The 6,336-nt window shown below is 45.2% G+C and overlaps 1 protein-coding gene across 4 annotated transcripts in view; it reads left to right on the top strand.

Annotated features, from left to right (window-relative positions):
• Nucleotides 4,502–6,336, top strand: part of LOC109834466 (J domain-containing protein required for chloroplast accumulation response 1-like) — an 18,529-nt gene continuing 16,694 nt past the window's right edge. For 2 of the 4 annotated variants that reach the window (XR_002245580.1, XR_002245581.1), the window contains exon 1: nucleotides 4,502–4,902. The gene's annotated coding sequence lies outside the window, so the exon portion shown is untranslated. The remainder of the gene's footprint in view (nucleotides 4,903–6,336) is intronic. The other 2 variants (XM_020402488.1, XM_020402490.1) reach the window with 1 other exon arrangement.

The raw sequence follows: 6,336 nt of genomic DNA on the forward strand, positions 1-6,336 counted from the left end.
CAACTTCACGCCGTTCAACGGGAAGGGCTCGCCCACTCAGCATCTGATTTACTTCAAGTCCCACTTGGGGGTGATCTCGGGCAACGAGCCTTTGATGGTTCGGTCATTCGTTGGCACCCTTCGCGGGCCTGCCTTCGATTGGTACCGCCGTCTCAAGCCCGGAAGCATCAACAGCTGGGAGGACTTGGAAGGCATGTTTCTCGCCCATTTCTTCGATGATGACACCGAGGTGTCGATCAGGACACTCTTCGACGAGAAACAAAAAGGCGGAGAGTCGGTGGATACCTTCATCAAACGCTTCCGCAATCAGGCAATGAACTGCAGGGATCCCGTCACGGAGGAATTCCTCTTGCAGACTTGTCAGAACAACTTGTCCATTAATATCTTGGACGTGATGGGAATAGAGCCGCTCAATACCTGAAAAGAGTTGAAGGCTCGAGGAGAACAGGCTGAACGCTTCATCAGAAGGCGGAAGGTCGAGAGTAGCCAACTGATGGTCAACCCTCTGGATTCGGATCTCGTACCTCATGATGAAGGGGACGTACCTGCAACGGTTATTGACGATAATCAAACGTCACAACAACAGTCCTGGGAACAACAGGAGAATTCGGACGAGGAGCTCCAAAACGAGTACTCGTTCAAAGACGAAGACGTTCCAGCTATCTTCGAGACCCTTCTCGAAAACAACAAAATCAAACTCCCGCCCATCACGCATCAGGAGGAAGATGACGATTCTGCGGATCCAACATACTGCGAGTACCACAGGAGGATCCTCCATCCCACCAAGGAGTGCTTTGCTCTCAAGAATAGCATCCAGACCTTGGTTGAAGCCGGCGTTATAACGCTAGGGTAAGCCGATTGAGAACGGCCCGACTCCGACAGAGTATATGAGTATAAACTGCTTCTCAACACTCCGATAAGTATAAGAGTATAAACTGCTTCTTACGACTCATAAGAGTATAAACTGCTTCTTGATACTCCGATAAGTATAAGAGTATAAACTGCTTCTTAATCCTCCGACCGGTATAAGAGGTTAAACTGCTCCCTGATACTCCAATAGGTATATGAGTCTAAACTATTTCCTACCATTGACGGGAAGTTCCTGGAGGATATTACGCTAATATTCTTAAGGATAACCCGATCGGACAACAAAATCAAACCTAGTTCCAAGAGAGAAGCTGGGGGTGGATAATCCAATGCATCGGGAAGTTCCCGGAAGAATACCACATGGGTGTTCTTAGGGATAACCCAATCATTGTGGAACTCTTAGTTTCATCCTTCCGGATTCTGGGGGTGGAGATCCCACCTCGAGTTTCCTTTCCAGCTGTAGATAGAATATAAAATTCTTCCTCTTCAGCACCGGGAGATAGAATATAAAATTCTTCCTCTCCTCGGACCTTTCCGATGCTCGGAGTGGAGAACCCACTCCCAGTTCATCATTCCGGATTCTGGGGGTGGGGGATCCCACCTCAAGTTCCCTTTCCAGCTGTAGATAGAATATAAAATTCTTCCTCTTCAGCACCGGGAGATAGAATATAAAATTCTTCCTCTCCCGTTTCTCAATCTGTCTTTGCTTTTAGAAAAGACACGATTGTCAAATCCGGGCACTCGATGCACGGGGAATTTTATCCCGAAGCCTGAGTAGGGATAAGTCAACGCCTAACACGCGTTGCCGGGTAGTCTATTCCCGTGAGAAAGACGAAGTCTATGTATTCAAAATCATAGCAACTTTTCCTCTGTCTTTGCTTTCAGAAAAGACAGGGATGAAGTCAACGCCTAACACGCGTTGCCGGGTAGTCTATTCCCGTGAGAAAGACGAAGTCTACGTATTCAATATCGTAGCACTAAAAGGGTTAACTCTTTTAGCTTAAACGTCACATAGGAGCGGACTTAAACAATCCGCATGCTAGCCCGACTCAAACGGTAGTCGGTAAAGGCTAATCAAATCCGTTGAAGGCTGGGGATTAGCCAAAAATCCTGAAGTCAACGCCTAACACGCGTTGCCGGGTAGTCTATTCCCGTGAGAAAGACGAAGTCTACGTATTCAATATCGTAGCACTAAGAGCGTTAACTCTCTTAGCACAACGTCACATGCGGAACGGATTTAGACAATCCGCATGCTAGCCCGACTCAAACGGTAGTCGGTAAAGGCTAATCAAATCCGTTGAAGGCTGGGGATTAGCCAAAAATCCTAAAGTCAACGCCTAACACGCGTTGCCGGGTAGTCTATTCCCGTGAGAAAGACGAAGTCTACGTATTCAATATCGTAGCACTAAAAGGGTTAACTCTTTTAGCTTAAACGTCACATAGGAGCGGACTTAAACAATCCGCATGCTAGCCCGACTCAAACGGTAGTCGGTAAAGGCTAATCAAATCCGTTGAAGGCTGGGGATTAGCCAAAAATCCTAAAGTCAACGCCTAACACGCGTTGCCGGGTAGTCTATTCCCGTGAGAAAGACGAAGTCTACGTATTCAATATCGTAGCACTAAAAGGGTTAACTCTTTTAGCTTAAATGTCACATGGGAGCGGACTTAAACAATCCGTATACTAGCCCGACTCAAACGGTAGTCGGTAAAGGCTAATCAAATCCGTTGAAGGCTGGGGATTAGCCAAAAATCCTAAAGTCAACGCCTAACACGCGTCGCCGGGTAGTCTATTCCCGTGAGAAAGACGAAGTCTACGTATTCAATATCGTAGCACTAAAAGGGTTAACTCTTTTAGCTTAAACGTCACATAGGAGCGGACTTAAACAATCCGCATGCTAGCCCGACTCAAACGGTAGTCGGTAAAGGCTCATCAAATCCGTTGACGGCTGAGGATTTGCCAAAAATTCTATAACTGCGAGTCATTGACGCATCAACTCCCCTAGTTGGTCTCGTGACTCGAGCACCCAACAAATTTAGGATAAAATCCACACATGCAGATGAATCAGCTTTAACAGTTGGTCCTGCAGCCCCGACACTTGGGACCACCGTGCTCCAATACCTTAAGAGCTTAAACTGTGTATACTCCAGCAAACGTACGAGTATAAACTGTGTTAATGGCGATCCGTAAACCCTAGGGTCAACGCCGGTCAACGCGTAACCCCAGGTCAACGCCAAGCAACGCGTTGCGACAAAAGTCAACGTTCGACGATTCAAACCCTAAGGGTCAACGCCGGTCAACGCGTAACCCTAGGTCAACGCCGGTCAACGCGTTGCGTCAAAAAATCAACACACGGGGATCCGAAACCCTAAGCCAGCACAATGTGGCGGAAGTAGTTCAAAGTCAAATCAATGACACGAGCCAAACTCAATTCATCAGCTGCAGACTCGAGACTCCGACGACGGCCAGACGATAAACGCAGCGCCAGAAGAACTTCGGCTATCCGTCAAAACATCGAATAGATCGAAAATCGAAAGAGTCAAGAGTTGAAGCTAACTACGCCGACTGAAGGCCAGATCAATCACATCCAAAGTATTCCAGCCTCTTCTATAAAAGAAACGAGTCAGGAACACTTTGGAGGGGGTATCTGTAGGCATCAAAAATTGCCTATAGTTCTCCACAACCGGTTCAGTGTTAACGAGCGACGATGAACGTCACCATCCAATCCACATGAGCCTAATCGACGTCGACGAACGACTGAAGTGAATCGACGAGTTACATGAGCGGATAGGACTTCGGAATCACGAAGACCCGGACCAATCGGGAACCCGGCACTGTTCACAAAAAGGACAACGCCCTTCATGCCTCGACCACTCTACAGATAATCCAATCACCAGAGCGGGTCAAACTCTTCGTCGCGCATCCAACGCACCCGGAATCACTCAAATCCGAATCCGGACGAAGAATATACAGGGGAACCAACAAAACAGGCCGAGACACCCCAAGGGTGTCTCGGCCTGGCCGAGACACCCCAAGGGTGTCTCGGCCTTGGCCGAGACACCCCAAGGGTGTCTCGGCCTTGGCCGAGACACCCTACACCAAGGGGTGTCCGCACCCCTTGGTGGTCCTCTAGACCCCCTTGCCCCCTCCTAAAGCCTATAAATAGCCCCTTTGAGTGCCTTGAGAGAGGAGGATTTTTGGAAAGCTTGGCGAAGCCCTGCTGCAGTGAAGAGTGCCCGTGTGCTTCAACAAGAGGAGGAGAGGTCTTGATCAGAGCCTTCATCACCCGTCCGAGCCTTAGTATTAGCCTTTAGCGTTAATACTAAGAAGAGCTAATACCTCGCTTTAGCCGAGGTATACGCTTATAGCTTCTAGATCTCACGCGGATCGACGAAGTTCTGCTTCTATATCCCTCCGCGGATAGACGAAGCTCTGCCCGATTTTCTCGGAATAGATCTGATTGCCCCGGTGGTCCACGGATATCAACGTCCCCGTCACAGGCCAAAGACCCACGCAAGCAAGAGATGACAAACAGCTCTTGCGTTTGTTTGAAAGGAGTTGCATTTATTTTGTTTTCATTGTGTATCGGTCTTATAAAAAGACTATCTTTTTATTTCATTGTAACGATCAAAGTTGTAATGAATGCAGCAATGAATACAGCGACTTTTTCCGCAAACATTCTCTCCTCTGAATTCTCAACCTACAAAACCCTTGATCCAAAATTCTCTGCCTCCAACCTCATCCACCTCTTCCGTCTATCCTCATGCACCTCCTTTGTCCGCCTTGTCCACCCCAACAGGTCCTCTTCTTTGGCGGAGCCTTCTTTTCTCCACCTTGTCCACCTTTTCTTCTCTGTCAAAACTCTCATCGCTAGTCGCTAAAGTTTTCTCGACAAGCTTGCCTCTAGCAAAACAGTCTCCACGAAACCCAAAAAACCCCAGACCCCCAAAACCATCTCCACCTTGAGCAAGTTCTCCATGCGTCGATGCCTCCTCTTGAGCTCCCTTGGTACTGGTAGCACTAGTGTCGAGCAGTAGGTATAATTTCAACCTTCACATTATTTCTAATTTTCTCCTACTCTCAAGTACCGTATTTAGAATTTTAATAAGATTCAGACCACCCACTTTGAACCGCTTAAGCTCCGAAAAACTATGCGTGCCTCACCGCTTTGCTCCGCTTTTCACAACCTTGCTGGCAATAAAGTCTAGGTTATCACTTATGGATTACAAAAGAATTATAATTCATAGATGTTGGTTGACTAAGTGCTATCAACACATTAAAAGAGAATGACATATATTCATGTGAGAACATAGTGTTAAAGTCAATAGAAAAGTAATGGACTTAGGTATGTTCATGTGATCATGACCTAGTAGTTAAGCCTTTGGGTTAATGCATACCTATATCAAGAATATACTGCAATAATGTTAAAATAACGAGTTTGGATCATTACTTTATGATGACATGCCCCAAGGTTTCCTCTCTCTCTCTCTCTCTCTCTCTCTCTCTCTCTCTCTCTCTCCTCGTGTCCTCTGAGAAATTGAGCTTTATTTCCTTATTGGTATTTCTCTATTATCTTTTTGTGAGGCCACTTTCTTTCTTCCTGAAATAGTTTTTAAGATATGCTACCTATCATCTCCTTTTGCTAACACCAAAAGTTTTAGTAAAGGTTTTGTAGTTGTCATCTATCACCTCATTTTCAGTCTCTAGGTATATTCTTAATAGGCAACATCTTTCTCATTTTACAACAACTCCAATCATTTCATTGTCTCCATTTACGAACCCCTCAACCACCTCAAGGTCCTGACTCCTGAAATCTTAAACTCGATAGAAATTGTTCTCTTGCTCATTTGTGTTTTCTGAGTCAACTTGAAATCAAGGTTCCTGTCCCTAATCTAACCTCCTTTAGTTGTCATGTTTGGCATACTAATATTCAATGTCAATAAATGCATGTTTTTCTGTACATTTCTCTATGTCAAATACTGGTAACATAAAAATTGTCGTTCATAGTTTCCATATATTTGTACTTTTTCCAGAAATTTCATTGCTGTAATGGACTACCCTTTCTTTGCCTTGTGGCTGGACCTGGCACATTGTGTTTTTCGGCCAACTCTGCTATTTCAGTTTTCATTATGTTAGTTATTATCTGCATCTTGAGATTAGATTCTAAGAGACTTTGTATTGTGCTGCTTTCTAATTTCACACGTAGCTACATACTCTCTCTTCTTTCACTATGGCATCAAACTTGCATATAGACATCAAATTAAACCATGACTCGAGTTTTCCCTGCACTTATAGTTTCCTCCAATTTTCATGTTCTCTTTGGTTTCTATGAATTTTCAAGTATGATTGTATCTTAGGACCATCTTGATTGCCTATGTTCAGTGTTTTTTCAACTTGATTTGGAGCTGAACTTCCATGGGCTCATATTCTTTAACTATTTACATCATTGTATTATACCTTGTGTTACAGCT

Source organism: Asparagus officinalis, chromosome 3 (assembly GCF_001876935.1).
Source record: "Asparagus officinalis chromosome 3, Aspof.V1, whole genome shotgun sequence".
In the NCBI taxonomy this organism is placed as follows: domain Eukaryota; kingdom Viridiplantae; phylum Streptophyta; class Magnoliopsida; order Asparagales; family Asparagaceae; genus Asparagus; species Asparagus officinalis.